Genomic DNA, 18,744 nt, shown 5'->3' with positions numbered 1-18,744 from the left:
GTTGAACGAGGGCCAGCGTTGGCTCAGGCTTACATTTACATTTTAGTCATTTAGCAGACGCTCTTATCCAGAGCGACTTACAGTTAGTGAGTGCATACATTATATATATATTTTTTTTTTCTTCATACTGGCCCCCCGTGGGAAGCGAACCCACAACCCTGGCATTGCAAACGCCATGCTCTACCAACTGAGCTACATCCCTGCCGGCCATTCCCTCCCCTACCCTGGACGACACTGGGCCAATTGTGCGCCGCCCCATGGCTTGGCCCTGACAGGTGTGTGTGGCGGTGCTGATGAAGCTGTCAGATGTCAGGGTCTGGCAGTGTGTCACCTCTTCCTCCCCAGTGGCTCTGAAAGGAGGCTAAGGGGGACCTGAGCTTGTTATTGCAGTGATGGCCTAGTGTTATCTCTCCCAACCCCATCCCCCCTATCACCACCACCTCCACCACCTACCCTCCACAGTAGGACAATGAGGGGAGCTACACTCCACTCAACCTCGGCACCGCCGAGAGTTCCAGTCTCATCGCAAAAAGAGACAGGTAGCCCTGTGCAAATGAGATAGTTGAGCACTTGGGATGTTAAGAGCAAGGGCTGTGTCGTATTTGGGGATATGTCTATCAGGTCTATCAGGTGTGTGTGTGTGTGTGTGTCTGTGTGTGTATGTGTGTGTGTGTGTGTGTGTGTGTGTGTGTGTGTGTGTGTGTGTGTGTGTGTGTGTGTGTGTGTGTGTGTGTGTGTGTGTGTGTGTGTGTGTGTGTGTGCTGCTGTGATACTAGTGACTGCTTTGCCCTGGAGCTCTTAAAACCTGTTAATGTAAATCTCCTATCTACAGTACATTTTAATGGTTAGCTGTCAAAATCTAAAGGCAAATGCAGGTTGCCATTTGTCAATACTACTTACATACTGTATACTTTGGACAGTACCTTGACAGCTGAAACCTACATGTCTTTGAACTGTGTTGATCTGTGAAGAGATTATGGAAAGGTACAGCGTCAGGCAGCCACGACTCAAAATGGAAGCTGTATGTTGCGTCCCAATTGGCACCCTATTCCCTATACAAGGCACTACTTTTGACCGTAGGGTAGAGTATATACAGTTGAAGTCGGAAGTTTACATACACTTAGGTTGGAGTCATGAAAACTTGTTTTTCAACCACTCCACAAATTTCTTGTTAACAAAGTATAGTTTTGGCAATTCGGTTAGGACATCTACTTTGTGCATAACAAAAGTACTTTTTCCAACTATTGTTTACAGACAGATTATTTCACTTATAATTCACTGTATCACAATTCCAGTTGGTCAGAAGTTTACATACACTAAGTTGACTGTGCCTTTAAACAGCTTGGAAAATTCCAGAAAATGATGTCATGGCTTTAGAAGCTTCTGATAGGCTAATTGACATCATTTGAGTCAATTGGAGGTGTACCTGTGGATGTATTTCAAGGCCTACCTTCAAACTCAGTGCCTCTTTGCTTGACATCATGGGAAAATCAAAATAAATCAGCCAAGACCTCAGAAAAAAAATTGTAGACCTCCACAACTCTGGTTCATCCTTGGGAGCAATTTCCAAACTCCTGAAGGTACCACGTTCTTCTGTACAAACAATAGTACGCAAGTATAAACACCATGTGACCACGCAGCCGTCAAACCGCTCAGGAAGGAGACGCGTTCTGTATCCTAGAGATGAACGTACTTTGGTGCGAATAGTGCAAATAAATCCCAGAACAACAGCAAAGGACCTTGTGAAGATGCTGGAGGAAACGGGTACAAAAGTATCTACAGTAAAAGGAGTCCTATATCGACATAACATGAAAGGCTGCTCAGCAAGGAAGAAGCCACTGCTCCAAAACCGCCATAAAAAAGCCAGACTACGGTTTGCAACTGCACATGGGGACGAAGATCATACTTTTTGGAGAAATGTCCTCTGGTCTGATGAAACAAAAATAGAACTGTTTGGCCATAATGACCATCGTTATGTTTGGAGGAAAAAGGGGTATGCTTGCAAGCCGAAGAACACCATCCCAACCGTGAAGCACGGGGGTGGCAGCATCATGCTGTGGGGGTACTTTGCTGCAGGAGGGATTGGTGCACTTCACAAAATAGATGGCATCATGAGGAAGGAAAATTAGGTGGATATATTGAAGCAACATCTCAAGACATCAGTCAGGAAGTTAAAGCTTGGTCGCAAATGGGTCTTCCAAATGGACAATGACCACAAGCATACTTCCAAAGCTGTGGCAAAATGGCTTAAGGACAACAAAGTCAAGGTATTGGAGTGGCCATCACAAAGCCCTGACCTCAATCCTATAGAAAATGTGTGGGCAGAACTGAAAAAGTGTGTGCGAGCAAGGAGGCCAACAAACCTGACTCAGTTACACCAGCTCTGTCAGGAGGAATGGGCCAAAATTCACCCAACTTATTGTGGGAAGCTTGTGGAAGAAACATTTGACCCAAGTTAAACAATTTAAAGGCAATGCTACCAAATACTAATTGAGTGTATGTAAACTTCTGACCCACTGGGAATGTGATGAAAGACATAAAAGCTTAATAAATAATAATCTCTACTATTATTCTGACATTTCACATACTTAAAATAAAGTGGTGATCCTAACTGACCTAAGACAGGCAATTTTTACTAGGATTAAATGTCAGGAATTGTGAAAAACTGAGTTTAAATGTATTTGGCTAAGGTGTACGTAAACTTCCGACTTCAACTGTAGTAGTGCACTAAATGTAGTGTGGTGTATTATTATGAATGAACTGTAGAGTTTAATGGACTATGAGGTAGAACTGGGTTAATCAAGAGCATAGAGTTAGATTTCTTTGTTACTGGGCCAGGAATTGAATTGGGTCATTTCACTGTGTGTGTGGGGTTTGTGTATGTTTCAAGGATTTAGGGCCTTGTCATGGTTAAACTAAACATGAGTGTGTGTGCAAGACAAGGGAGTGAGTGATTGGTTGGAGTACTATGTGCATAATAAATGTCGAGTTTAGCCGCCCTCAGAGACAAAGGAAGTGGGCGGAGCAATAAAAGAGCGGGAAACTGAAGAGGGGACTATATAAGATGGAGGGAGAGAGTAAGAGGGTGTGCCATTCTGCAGACTGGCATCGGCTTTGTTGAAACTCTAATAAAGTCATATCTTTATTCCAACAAAAACTCTGTAAGACCTTATTTGTAATAAAGTATAGTGGTTATTTTCCACAACAGTAGTGCACTATATAGGGAATAGGTACATTTTGGGTACATGAGTCCTCTTAAGAGACCGCTCTGCATCGGGCCTTGTACTCATCAGGCATGCCCTCAGCTAAATATGTTCATCCTGAATGCTTGTTTTGAAGGATGAATACATAAAAAAACACATTCATGTGTGAGGGCTCCATATTCTGCCACGACTACTCTCAATCTTTTGAAGAAATCCTGCAAAAGTGAGATCGGCCAGTCAGAGCCCATTACACCGACAGGAAGAATAGGACTCCATTTGTGAAGTGGATGTTGGAGAAGAGCTTGGTTGTTAAAAGGCATCAAGGCCTCTCATTATTGTCCGTTGCATACTGCACTCTACTATCCCTGCAGAGCTTGCAGAAGAATATTAGAACCTGCTTAAGATGTTACCATTTTAGACATTTTAGAACTAAAGACGTCATCCCATTAGTGAATGGGCCTTGTCTATATGGTAAAATGGAAACGCTGTAGATGTTTATCTCTATTGTCGGGTAGTGGTTTCTAAGAGACGATTTTGTAAAATATCTGCCATAGACTCATTGCTGGTAGATTCAAATGTTTAATAAGTCACAGTAAGTGCATGTAACATTATGTATATATGTATATTGGGAAGAGTTTTCAGATGACTTCAAAAAAATTGTGTTAACTTTATCATATGTTCATATTTCAATAGTGTCATCCAACTCCTGTATAATTTGCAATGAAAATACATCTAACAATAGCACTAAGGCTCCCTGACGAGAAAATAATAGATCAATAACATGAATTGTCAAGTGTTTTCTATTCAACAGAAAAATATAAGGGGTCTTGTTTGATTATACGGTTACTTGCTTTGTATAATCTCAAACTTGATGTATTGATTCACTTTCAGTTAAATGTCCCAACATTATATTTTCAAAGCACAGAACTATTGGAATACTTAATGGCTTTGGTTCCACTCTGTTATCAGGTTTGCAGACAGGAATTTCATGGGTTCCATTTCAAATGTCTTATTCCCCAAAACAAATTGATTAACTAATTGTGTAGTTCCTCTCCTGCTTGATTCATTTGAGGGAACCTGCAAGTAAACACAAATAAATTAAATGAGTGAGATAAAAAGACTGAATGAATCCCATCTGCACCTCCTCCCCATATCTTCCTCACTCATTCATACTACCTATCATCCTGTCTGTTGTCTCTGCCATGGCTGATCACTCAAATCACTGTCTGCGAAACGCTGATACCATTTTCAAACTTTTTCCACTGCTTTTGATTGATCAGCTCAGCGCTCTTCACTTTAGTGTTCAAGCAGTCTTCTCTCTCAGCAGACTTACTGGCGGATCGGCTTATTCACAGCGCGCTGTCATGATGTGGCTCATTATGGAGTCAGGAATAGAGCTTCGTTGCCTCGCACTGGCCTCCCAGGTCTAAATCAATGAGTTTTCCACCAACGTCAACGTCTAGCGGTAACCGACGTCTTTGAGCCACAGCACTGAGGGATGTGGGATGTGGAGCCTGAAGTCAGTTGATCAATCAACACGGTGATAACAGTCTTCATGCCTTGTAGGAGGCAAACACACATCACAACAACAGATTGGAACAGATATAGCATTTTACCCAGGACCATTATACCATTCCCCTACCAGCTGATTCTCCTCACTGATTACAATAATCACCTCGCTCAGAACCATTTGGACAAGTGTATATATATATATATATACAGCCACTTCAACAGATCCATTGTTTGTTTCCACTGGTTGCAAACAACAGACTACTCACCCCCAAAGAGATTTTATCAAAATTAACCTCCTCTGGAGTCTGTAACATTTACAAAAGATGCAATTTAGCCCAAGTACATTGTTCGCTAGCCTACCATTTTCCTAAGAAGGTACAATGTGCTATGTTTACTGCTGTTCAAAGGTAATTTCATTTAATTATATATACCTATTGATTCTTGAAGAATATAAGCTTAGAAATGCCCGATGAGTTTAGTACAACTAACGTAAGAGGCAAAGATGCTGTTTGTCTGAAAGACTCATTCAGTATTGGGACTTTGCAGTCTATTGTATGTCATGGACTTTCAAACACTTTATTTGGTGAGTATCTGTACACAATGTTCAATCCCTCTCTAAAATATGTTTAATCCCTCTAAACTATGTTCAACCCCTCTCTAAAATATGTTTAATCCCTCTTAAAGATGTTCAATCCATCACTAAAATATGTTTAATCCCTCTCTAAAATATGTTCAATCCTTCTCTTAAAGATGTTCAATCCCTCTCTAAAAGTGCACACCCACCAATTTCCACTTCCATTGGATCAACTGAAAGATTAGACTTGTTGGGGCTGGTTTCCCAGACAAAGATGAAGCCTAATCCTGGACTAAAAAGCACGTTCATTGAAGATACTCCTTTGAGCATGCATTTTAGTCCAGGAATATGACTAAATCTGGGTCCAGGAAACTAGCCCCTAATCTCCGAAATGTTGATCTCATTTGCATTAATAATAGTAATTTAATATTTGAAGAAACCTGTTCCTACCTGAGTCCCAACCAGTCCCTCTTAACAGTTTTGTCAGCAGTTGTCTTTTCAAGTGCCCAGTCTACAGTATTATTCCACTGATATTAAGATAAAATGTAAGAGTAGAAACAGAAACTGAGATTCATCCTGCAGTTTGTCAAGATGACTTTCCCCAAAGGCACTGACACAGACATGTGCTCATATTTTAGAAGTTCAGAGCCTAGTAAAGATTTCTAAGCATGTACAGTGTCAAAATAGTAAAATTAATATCAAACATTCCAATGGGTTAACTATATATATATATATATATATATATATATATATATATATATATATATATATATATATATATTGGTTTTTTTGTTTTGTTTTTGGAGACCCCTTTTTTCTAGCATATGTTCAATGTAATCTGTGAAATAGAAAGGGGTTATGAAATGTGTTGCCCGAGCAAGGTCAACACAGGAGACAGAGCTCACAGCTAAACTCGAGAAATATGACAACTTGAAGTGCCGAGAAGGGGTTTATTTCTAGATTTCCCTCTCTGGCGAAGAAGAGACAGACTTACCTTATTCCCTTATTTCCTCGTCTGTCAGACCGGCAGAAAGGATAGACCTTCTGGGTTACATTAAGGAGAAATGCATGTTGACTACTACGGTATGTGGATTAATTCACAGAACCAATTCATATACAGTTGGGGGTTCTTTACAAGAATGTGCGGGAACATTGTTTTCACGTGGCCCAGATCAATGGTGTTCGCTTATTCTTTTCTAGTATGTTTGAGCACTCAGTTACCCCCACAAAAGCTGTGACCTTATAGTCAGATACATTTTCCTGTGCCCTTGCTGAGCTGAAGTCACAATTGTGGATCCAATTTGCTACTACAGCCAACTATAAAGAATCCAATCAAGTGGGAAGGAATGAACACACTGTAATTGCTCACATACTTTTGCTGACATGCTAGCGTCACTACAGCCCTTTCTACTATGCCTGGTCCGGACCTTCTACAGGCCACCACGGGAGATTGGCCCAGAGACTGTCAATTAGGGTTACGAGGCCCGGAGCGTGGCAAGGGGGTTGGCCAAGCATGCAGTGCAGTCTAGCATGACACCTGATGGCTAATGGAAATTGACATTCCTGCTTGGTAGTGCCTTCAGCTCCGGCCCTGCACTGGCAGCTCAGCACAGTGGAGCCCAGTGGGAAGATGGCCCATCCCTCCAGGTGTCTTCCCCAATTAGCGGGGCCATGCGGCAGGCCTCTGTGTTGTTCCCCATTAAAATGTTAATTCAATGGAACAGCAACCTGCCTATGGTCAGCATATCCTCGCAGCAAAAAGCCTTCTGCAAATTCAATAAAATAAACTGCAACTTTCACAGCAGCTGTCTGCGCCTCCCCTCCTTCCTTCAACAACACCTCTTGTGGGAGCAGTCAAATTACAACGCGCCATTATTTTGGTATCAGCATTAAGCAGTGATATCAGATGTTAGTTTGCTCTAACAAATGTATAGCTTTATCATGGAAAGTCAGAAAAAAAATCAAAACAAGGAAAGGCCCAACCTTATCCTTATCCTGCGACTGACCTCTGTTGTCCTTATTGAAGACAGCTGCCCCATAGGACCCTGAAGACTCTCACTCCTCTGGGTGATGCTTCAATACTTCCCTTTCCTCATGCACGGCCTGTCATCCTCCCTGTCACAGGGACAAACTCCTCACTACTGCAGATTGATGCTATAGCTCCCCGACACAGAGAGAGACTGCAGAACAGAATGGCTATAGCTCTTTCATCTACGTGGGCTGTCCCAATGCATCAGTCAGCGGGAGTAAGACAACAATAAACAGAACAAAGAGCACAACAACCAAGTTAACTATTTTAAGAGGCATCCTCTCTGATCTTCTCTTCAGTCATGTCCAGTGTCTCTCACTTAGCTCAGAATCATTAGAGCTCGGGAAATAGTGGAACAACTCGACTACCCCTGTCTACGAGCATGATATATTTAGACGTTTACACTTCCGAATGTGACTTATTGAGCTCCTAGTTAGAAAATAAAAATGTATACTTTTTTTTATTCTGTTTGTGAGAAAATGTTTTTTACTCAGGACAAAAAAATATCTACTTCCACCCAACCATGCAGTCCTCATTCATGTGGCTTCATGATAGTATCTTGCCAGACAAACATACATTCTCCTCGTTACCAGTGGATCATTCTAATTATCCACACTCCACCACCGAGTAAAAAGCAACACATATTTTGAGTGTTCTGTTACAATATTGCTCTCAGCAGTCACACTCGCCCTGTGGCAACATTTGCATGAAGGCATGCCCCATTTCCCATGCCGTCCTTGTGTTTAGCTACATTAAACATGCTACATTATGGGATAACACAGCAAACATGGTAATGAGTGCCATCAACAAAACACTTCACACAGTGAGGACCAATCAACACCCCGCCCCCTTAATAGGTATATATGGAATCGTTAGGAACGTCACAAAAAACAAACATTTGTTACTACTTCTTTGGATGGGGTTTCTGTTTCACTGCAGTGGTATAACATCAAAGTATATCTGCTGTGTTTGATCGATAGATTTTTACACCTTATCAAATCAACCGCAACTAACCAGAACCACAAACTCAGCATGACTTGGTGAATGAATACAAGAAACAAAGATGTAACGCTTTTCCTCAAACTTCAGTTTATTGTTGATTCCTATTCTACAACCCTTCTTAGTTCAAACCCATTCAAATCATCCTCTAGTGCGGCACTTGACTTGGCGATGGAGGAAATGAGAAAGCGATGGAGGCTGAAAATAAAAAGTCACCCAGGGAAAACCCAGGTGATGACAGATGAACTGATGATAACTGAAGTGTGCCCATTGCTGTATAAAGTGAATATGAATAGACTATAGGAAAGCACTGAAGTAAACATAGTGCAGGGTTGGCTCTTCAAACTGTATGGGATTGAGAGAGGGCTTTTCCCACCACTCTCACCCTGTTCCTTATTACAGCTACCTGTGGCCACTGCTGGGCAGCCTACTGAGATGAAAGCCTGGCTGAAGATTGCTTTCCTGTCTTTTCTTAGCCCCAGCTTGGCTTCCCATATCCGCTTTACAGGGCTGTGCAAATACAGCTATGCTACTGGCCATTGACTGGACTAATATCGGTGCGCTCATATTCAGTCTCTTACGGATAAAATGCCCACTATTCTTATTAAAGCTTTCCATTATTCATTTGGTGTGGTGAATTTTTAAAGACCTCTTTAAGGCTAATTTTAGAGTAGCTCATTTCACCCACAGTACTCTTTAAGGCTAATTTTACAGTCGCTAATTTCAACCACGGTCCTCTTTAAGGCTAATCTTACAGTAGCTAATTTCACCCATGGTCCTCTTTTAAGGCTAATTTTACAGTAGCTAATTTCTCCCACAGTCCTCTTTAAGGCTAATTTTACAGTAGCTAATTTCACACACAGTCCACTTTAAGGCTAATTTCACCCAAGGTCCGTTGAGAAAGTTCCGATTGCTTGCCGAGGAGGGTTCGGTAAGAGACCGAGTTCACGTCAACTATACAGCACAAATGCAGGTATTTGCGAACAAGTTGTTCATATTTAAGTGGTAGTGAGGAATTTGAACTCTACAGGAAATGAACTCCCTGAAATCTATTTCTAATATTAGATCAACAATGATTGGAAACCTTTAGATGGATGTTAGTGTGAAGCAGCGGGGCAATTAACATGATGAGCTCATTTCCTCTAGTTAGCTCCAGGGGATTTGCACTCCATGTGGTAGCAACATGTGAGATTGGATGCAATTGTGCTTGAAATAATTGTATTATAGACATATTTTGAGAAGGTTTGTTGTTTGTCATTATTTGGTCAGAAAAAAAATACATCTTTATCAAAACACATCAGTCAACTTTGTAGAACTTTGTAGAACTTGATCTAAATGTAGGCCTTGGGTCAACTAGTGCCATAGTCAAGATACATATTTATCTAAGATTGTATACTTGCGATTTGTTTGTTTTCTATGTGTTGCTATGTGTTTAGCCTCTGTCATGCACACACACACCTACCTCTGTCTGTGTCAGTCAAGTGAGAGAGTCAGACACAAGATAATATCTGTGATCGCTGCCCCCTGTGTGGGCTCCCAGTGTGCACCTCTCTCCCCACTGAGCCTAATGCTATGTGGCAGTGCTGGCACCCCTCTGTCCAAACGGATCCATCATGTCTCGACACACACACTCACTCACAGTAACCAGCCAGCTCCAGTGTTGAAAGGACACCAGCTCCCACACACACACACACACACACACACACGCACACACACACACACACACACGCACACACACACACACACACACACACACACAAGCACACACACACACACACATACACACACACACACACAGACACACACGTACACATGCTTGCACACACACAAACACACACACACAGACACATGCAGACACTTGCACTCACAAACAAACACACAGGCACTTGAATACTTGCTCACATGCTTGCTAAAAATATTTTCAGAACACTCACAAATCTCAGGATATAAAATTAACGTGGGAAAAAAACGAAATAATAACAATAGGAAAAATACAAAAATAATAACTCACGATCTACAGCAATCCTTTAAGTGGACCACAACAAATATTCAAAACTTAAGATGCTTAATAAGTGACAACAGACAACACATATGAAAGCAGATCAATTAATAATTAAATGGAATAATCTTCCCTTAAATCTTACAGGGAGAATAAACCTCTAGAATGTCTGCCACAGTTTTAGTATTTATTTTCGGTAATACGAATTACCCCACCGAAGACATTCTTTAAAAAAGTATACTTGGGCCTCCCGAGTGGCACAGCGGTCTAAGGCACTGCATCGCAGTGCTTGAGGCGTTACTACAGACCCGGGTTCAATCCCAGGCTGTGTCACAGCCAGCCATGACCGGGAGACCCATGAGGCGGCGTATAATTGGCCCAGCGTCGGGAGGGTTTGGCCGGCCGGGATTTCCTTGTCCAATTGCGCTCTAGCGACTCCTTGTGGCGGGCTGGGTGCCTGCAAGCTGACTTCGGTCGCCAGCTGGACAGTGTTACCTCTGACACATTGGTGTCGCTGGCTTCCAGGTTAAGCGAGCAGTGTGTCAAGAAGCAGTGTGGCTTGGCAGGGTCGTGTTTCGGAGGATGCATGGCTCTCGACCTTCGCCTCTCCCGATTCCATAGGGGTGTTGCAGTGATGGGACAAGACTGTAACTACCATTTGGGGAGAAACAGGAGTAACATACTTTATATGGGCAAATAAAATTCATAGAATAAAAAGCAAAGTTTTACATCTTGCTAAGTCTGAGGGTGGTTTTAACCTTCCAGACTTGGAATTGTATCAACTCCCTACCCAAGGCTTTGACTTGAGACATAAAGTTAAATGCACTAAAGAGGAACAATGGGTACATAATGAAGATGTGCATGCTGATCCCCAGAATATTTTTATGTGTCTATTTTCATAGGATACAGCTAAGAACATTAACTACTTCATAGTTAAGAACACTATAATAACAATATGGGAAAAAAATGAAATGGATTCTTTAAGAACCAATATCACTCCCTAAAAACACAACCTTATGGAACAATCCTTGGATAGCTTTTCAGAATTCACTGATAAATAGGTCCACATGGACACTAAAGGCATAGAAATGGAAAATGTATTTCCATGACAGAAGTAATTTTGGACTGACCAATATAGATCGTTTCAAATACATGCAACTTAAAAGTTACATATCACGAAATTTCGATTTGAAATCTTTTGGACATCAGGGAAACCTTGAGGGAATCTTATTTGAGTCAGAAAATGATGTTCATATGATAGGGAAGATATACAAAACCTTGCAGAGAGCATATCAAACTGGCAATATCTTAGAAAAAAATATAAACTATTGGAACCAAGACTTAAAAATAACTGATATTGGCACAAGATGGAGGGAAAGTTGGAGCATAATGAACGAAATTACAGTTAACGAAAATGTACGGTTAATCCAGTATAAACTAATGTATATGAGTCAATATCTCTATGAGGTGCCTTTGGTGTCCTCATCAGACTCACTCAGTCATCATGAAAATGTAGCAGAATAATGAAAGTCTGAGGTCTTATTATAAGTGGCCAAACATTTGCACACATATCAGTAGAATGATGTCTCTAAAAAAGTGTTTCCTTCATTTTATAAAATTTTTTTCATTGGATGTACGTGATTTTGGCATGTCCCACACACTGCTCTGCTAACTACAGTGTGTGTAATAAGTGGTTAAATGATACTAAATCCATTTTTTTTTTTTACATGGTTTTACTGTCCACAATAAGTTATTTGATAAAACAAGTAATTTTGATCATGTATATTGTATTTTCATAATCATATTGAACATTTTGCATGTGTCCCTGAAATTGCTGTCCACCCTGTCATTATGGGGTAACTGCCCCTTTAAGAAACCCACTGATGTTTTCAGTGACATCACTACGAGCATTTTGTCTTTCTTCAATGAAGGCTGAAGCAGTGTCTAGTTGCAGAGTAAGTATTTACACTTATGTTTCATAATTTTCATCATATTATGTGTGTAGTTGGATGTTGTCAAGCTTAACATGTCCACTCTGTCATAGTGAAATATCAATTGATAGAAAAACCTATCAGAACTTTGAAATATATTTGTAAAACAGTACACAGTCAGCTTGCTAACTGTAGTATGTTGCTAAGTGAAGGTCCACCATGTGCTCATTAAATGCTAACATTAGCCAAAAATGTCCACCCTGTCATTGTCCACCCTGTCAGCAAGCCTTCCATGACAGGGTGGACATGGTTCATGACAGGAAGGACATGTGCATAGTTTAGGCCACATACTGATAATGTTACACATATTACAACAGCTATTACACACATTTTATAACAGTACATGCTATACATAGTAAGAATGGACAATATGGACAATTTTTTTGGCGATATCGGTATCAGCAAACCTAGTTTGATAATGCAAGCCTAGTTTACCGGGACTGCCAATTAAAGTGTGTAAGGGAACATTTTGCATCGTCTTTTTCAAGGAATGAGATCAAAAGGAGCTGAGATAGCAAGGAGATATCGGGAACGTCGTGATGCTGACCCAGACAGAAGAAGAAAGTACCTTGAGAAAGAAAGGGTCAAATGGAAAAAAGACAGAGAGACTGGAAAGAAGAAGGGTGTCAATGAGCTCAGTGAGAGAGAAGAGGGCAAAAAGAAAGAAATGGAGAGAGGCAAAAAGTCAAGCCAGAGCCAGAAACAGGGCCAGTGCAATTGCTACAGTCAGAATCAAAGCCTGATGTACCTGCAATAGCTGCCATAAAAGGCACTATGAGAATCCACCAAGCTATCAGTCTGACACCCGGCCAAATGAAATACAGAGACATTTCATGTCTGTGTAAAAGGGAGGAAGGTGTTTTGGACTGCCCCTGCTTTAACCTTCAAGAGGTCACTCTAGCTAATGTTCCTGTTTCATCTGACAAGTCCCCAGCATGTGGAAAGACACCAGATAATCCTAGGAGACCAGAAATGATTGAGGTAAAGCACATTGGAGAGTGGTGCGTCGTTAATTATGACAATGAAGCATACCCAGGTATCATCATGGATGCAGAAGGGCACAGTGTGAAAGTTAAGTGTATGCAACGCCATGGCATAAACAAGTTCAAATGGCCAAGTCTTCGGGACGACATCTGTTGGTACCATGACTGGCAGGTACTTTGCCTAATACCAGAACCACAGGCTCTGAACAAGCGCTCTGTACAGATTGAAGTGTCTGCATGGAAGTATGTGGAACAGCAACTGCAGAACTGAGCCATGTCTCTGCAGAAAGGGAGAGACTGTTTGGAGATGCGTCCAAGTGATCTTTCTGTAATATTCAGTTTTTTCAAATCAACTGTTCTCCACTTAAAAAATATTTTTCTTCTTGTTCTACAGTTGAATGTTTGACTTTCACTGTGCAGAATGATGTACAGAGTTTAACGCTAGAAGGCCACATTAATGAATCATTTTGGGCATCTTTATTCAGTGGCTGCATGCAGGTAGAGTGGATCAAAAACAGTCTGTTCAACTTGTAATTTCCCCCTACATGGGAAAAGGCATTTTTTACATCATTTTCTTGCATTGTTCCTTGCATTTATGAGGCCATTCAATGACATTTCACAACGTGTCCACCCTGTCATGCCCAGGGTCCACCCTGTCATGTCACTGTCCACCCTGTTATTTTCATGTTCTATGAAAATAAACAAATTATTTTCACAAGTTAGCAAAATCTTTTGTGTGATTCCTTTATAAACAAATGAGGGCCAAATAGTATTGTTTGAAAGTTTGACCAGATATCTTTTTTGTTAGATTTTATTTAGAAAAGAAAGTGCAACTCTCGCAGATTTTATAGAGAAACAAATAGTTTGCCATAATTTCATTATTATCCAAATACTTTTCCCATAAACTAAAATATATTGTTGAGAAAGTGACTAAATAGTTTTCTGAAAATGTACGTTTTATAATCACTATGTAATTACAATGTATTTATTCTGCTTTGAAATTGTCCATGACAGGGTGGACATATTTTGCTGTTTGCATGTGAATTGTCTGCTTGCAGTTAATTTATAAAAAGTGTGGGAGCTTGACCAATATGCATTTCTAACAGCATAACATATACTTAATACAATGAATATGAAGTTCAATGGAAAATCTCAGCTTTTTGGGGGGGAAATGGGGAAGTCTCAAAGGCACCTTATGGTGATATTGACCCATATAATGTATTATACAAGAGACAAAATTCACAAATTCTACAGCACAACGGCAGAGTCATGTCTTAAGTGTAAAACGAATAAAGATTCAATAACCCATGCTTTCTGGGAATGCTATAAAGTCTGAAAGTTGCGGGTGGAGCTAGAAAGTTGGCTGTCAGAAGTATTATCAAAGACAGTACAGTATGAAAATAGGCAGAAACTGCTTCTCCAATAGAAATCCCTGATTACACTTGTAGGCGATGTCATGGCGATGTTGGCTAGCTAAGTTCATGTGCAGAAACACGTCATTGTGTCTAACGGTCGTCTCACACCGAACTGCGCATGTGCAGGCCGTCAAATCAAAGGCACTCCTTCGATATAAATGTGTTTGTGATTAAAATGAAAACGTGTCAGTTTGTCACTTTCACGAGGTTGAACTACTAACATGTTCAACTACTTAAGACATTGGCTCGAATCTAGGTTGTGCCTTTAGATTTCGAGAAAATTAATAACTAAGGAATAATTTTTCACTTCTCTCAATTTTTGACTTCTCAAACCCCAAACCCCGGCCTGGTCTAGTTGGTCTGTTTCGCAAGCGATCCCGGAAGTCTCGCGATTTTGCGCCTCTGGGTTTAGAAACTCTGTGGTATTACAATGTAAACATACTTTTAATCCGTCTGCATATTTCAAGACATGGCATATGGGGGGGTGTAGTGAGATACCCAATGGGCAGGACGATTCTCATCACTCATCTTGAAAAATTGTATACTAAAAACGTGGAAATAAATCAGTCCGCCATCATTAACAAAATGGAAAAAACAAATGATTAATATTGAAATATGGAAATAGCATGGGTCACCGAGAAAAACAAATTGATGCAATTTAAGGCCAAGTGGCAGGTCTGGGCAGATTTGATGTAGTCATTGTTTGTGTGCGTCTGTAAGTTGTTGTTCGTATGTATAAGTTTGTATATGGAGTGAAAAAATTAATGAAAATAAATAAATACATTGGATTACATGTAATCAGTTACATGTAATCTGATTACAAAAAAATTGTACTTGTAATCAGTTATGTTACCAGCAAAAATACTGTAATCAGATTACAGATACTTTTGCAAAAAATAGATGATTACCTCTTGTATTACTTTTAAAATCAGAAAGGATGCTTTCGGAAAAAAAATACATCATGGTGCCTTTCTGTTTTTTCAATGACATTCAATTCAGCATTGAAAAAAGGTGTTTGATGGATCCTTTTTGTCTTCTTCTAATACCTTTTAGGGGGAAAGTCATCCAAAAGTAATCAGATTACGTTACTGAGTTAGGTAATACAAAAGTTACATTACTGATACTATTTTGGACAGGTAACTAGTAACTGTAACAGATTAAACCTACCCAACCTTGCTCGCACACACAAACAAACAGTCATTTGCACATACACACACACACAGGCACACACACATACACACTCAAACATACACACACCACCTCCAGTGAATAAAAGACCACTCGCCATCACCGCCCAGACATATCGTATATGAACTATAAAGGGGGTATCCGTAAAGCGTTGATACAGTACACTGCAGACAAGGCTGCATGAATCATTTGTAACTAAATGTGCATCGCGCTGAATCACGATGTCACACGGCATCATGGCATTGGCTTGACTGCTGTCCACATTGTGAGTCATGGCATTGGTTTGACATACAGAGTGCATCCCAAATAGGGCCCCATACGTCTCTGGTCAAAAGTAGTGTACTATAAAGGGAATAGGGTGTCAAAGCATTGGGTTGAATTGTGAATGAATCTACACAAGAAGGAACAAGCACACATACTCATTTGAAAAGTGAATTCACAGTGATGACCTTGAAGATTAAATGAAATCACAACACAATCAACAGTCACTGCTCTCTGGCTTTGTGTTTCCCGACAAATAAAACCTAATTTCCCAAGAGGCATCCGAAAGCCCTCCCCAAATTGAGCTGCTGTTTTTACAGGAAATCTCTCCTGATTTGAAGGTTTGTGTCGATCCTTAACTTCATCATAAAAGCAGATATATGAAATTTCACTGGTAAAGTGTCCTACTGGTGTCTTTAAAGTAATATATTGTGACCGGATGGGAAATCCATTGAAGAGACTTGGCACAATGGTTTGGGCCAAGTCATGTATTCTTGTGGTGGTATGTTCGTGTGTGTGTGTGTGTGTGTGCGCGCGCACGTGCTTGCGTGTGTGTGAGCTTATAAAGGAATACTTTTGAGTAAACAGAACATACAAGTGAAATTGGATATACGTAGATGTTGACAGTGATTTACCTTTTGAAAATAGAATGTAATATTGAAAGTGCGTGGGCTACGGAAAGAAACAAAATGGTGCAGTTTCAGGCCATGTGGCAGAAAGTGATGGGGCGTTGGAAATGGGGGTGTGTGCTAGTGGGTCTGGGCAGGTGTGATGTGGTTGATGTTTGTATGATGTTGTCATTTGTAAGTGTGTGTTTTGTATTGTTTATAAAAGCTAAAATGAAATGTAATCCACCCTCTGAATTAATTCAGACATCTGTGGGAAAGTGAAATGCCTTATTGAAAAAAAATCTTGATACAGCTTAGAAGTAACATGACCTGCGTCCCAAATGGCACCCTATTCCCAATCTTATCAATCTTATGGCCTAGACGTCTTAAGAGATGACGCGCTAAAGGACATTCTCTGACATATGAAGCAAAATATGACTTGCAGCATTAGCTTGTTGACAATTTACATGTTGACAGCTTAGATATTCCCATATTCTCGCCACCTGGAGCTACTGTATGTGCATAGAGAACTAGTCTATATTGATCTAGACCAGGGGTATTCAACTCTTGGAGCCTGCTGGTTTTCTGTTCTACCTGATAATTAATTGCACGCACCTGGTGTCTCAGGTCTAAATCAGTCCCTGATTGGACAGGAACAATTAAAAAATACATTGGAACTGGCTTCGAGGTCCAAAGATGAATCTGAGGGATCTAGACAATAAATACACTTTAGCCCTGTGCCGCTTACACATATTGGCCACACTTTACAATAAGGTACCCTTTACAAAGAGTTTAAGGGTTTATGTAATTATAAGCTCTTTATAAACCCTTTAAGGATGCCTTATTGTTAAACCCTTTATTAAGGGTACCTTATTATAAAGGGGCTATTTTCAGCCCATTAGGTGTATGCCTTAGACCAGCACTGCTGTATGTTGCTGTATTATCTTACCCTTATGCCTCATCCCATTTAGGCTAGCCAGCCAAACGCTGGAGATCAACCTGTCCCCTATGGGTGGAATCCGTCACATAAATGCCAAGGTTGGCCTGGCTATTACGCTGATAATTAAAGATGTGACAGTACGAATATGCTGACTCAAAGTTCAAGTTCAAACCCAATTTCAGAGGCCGGGTTGCTCAATACTTGTAGAACCACAGGATCAATGCACTGTTATGGAGGAGCAAAGCTGTAGTGGCTGATGATCATCTTAAAGGAAAAGTCCGCCGAAAAATCATAATTTGCTACGTTGGTAGTAGAGTGGTCTTTCCTCTTAAAGGTGAATTCTGCTGAACATGCATAATTCGCTAGGTTGTCGTAAGGTGAACTTTCTTTCATGTGTTAAGTTTAAAATGTTATAGGTAGACACTCTATTACTGAGGGTGATGATGTCATCGAAGTGTAAACCTAGGACTGTATCACAGAGGATAGACATTTTTTATTGTTTATTGGAGCTATTGGGCTCAATTTGGGTTATCTAATCTTATTGATGAATACTGCAAAGCATTCCCTCTAATATTACGAAGTTAATTAGTAAATAGTAGTAGTCAATTATTGAGGTCAAGAGTGATTAGGATTTAGACACTGAAATCCTATTGTTACTACACATAAGAGTTCCTGGATTGTTGTCCTTGTAAGTTGTTATATTTTTTAATTGAAGCAAGTTACAGTTTGACTATTCTGTATAGAGCAGCTCAAGTACAGTAACTCTACACGTGAAGGGAGCACCTCTTACATAAGCCATACCATAGACACTCGCTCAAGGCAAGGCTACAGTATAATATTAGTCATACCCATGGCTTGCTCAAGGCAAGGCTACAGTATACTATTAGTCATACCCATGGCTTGCTCAAGGCAAGGCTACAGTATACTATTAGTCATACCCATGGCTCGCTCAAGGCAAAGCTACAGTATAATATTAGTCATACCCATGGCTCGCTCAAGGCAAGGCTACAGTATAATATTAGTCATACCCATGGCTCGCTCA

At 40.5% G+C, this 18,744-nt stretch overlaps 1 protein-coding gene across 1 annotated transcript in view; it reads left to right on the top strand.

Moving 5' to 3' along the window:
- The window catches only part of kirrel3a (kirre like nephrin family adhesion molecule 3a), a gene marked incomplete at both ends in the record, with an annotated part of 240,616 nt that overhangs the window by 80,268 nt on the left and 141,604 nt on the right, over positions 1–18,744 (top strand). The window lies entirely within an intron of this gene.

The sequence above is a fragment of the Coregonus lavaretus genome (assembly GCF_964263955.1).
Source record: "Coregonus lavaretus genome assembly, chromosome: 15".
NCBI lineage: Eukaryota > Metazoa > Chordata > Actinopteri > Salmoniformes > Salmonidae > Coregonus > Coregonus lavaretus.
The sequence above is the reverse complement of the archived record's forward strand: the minus strand, read 5'-3'. Positions and strand labels throughout refer to the sequence as shown.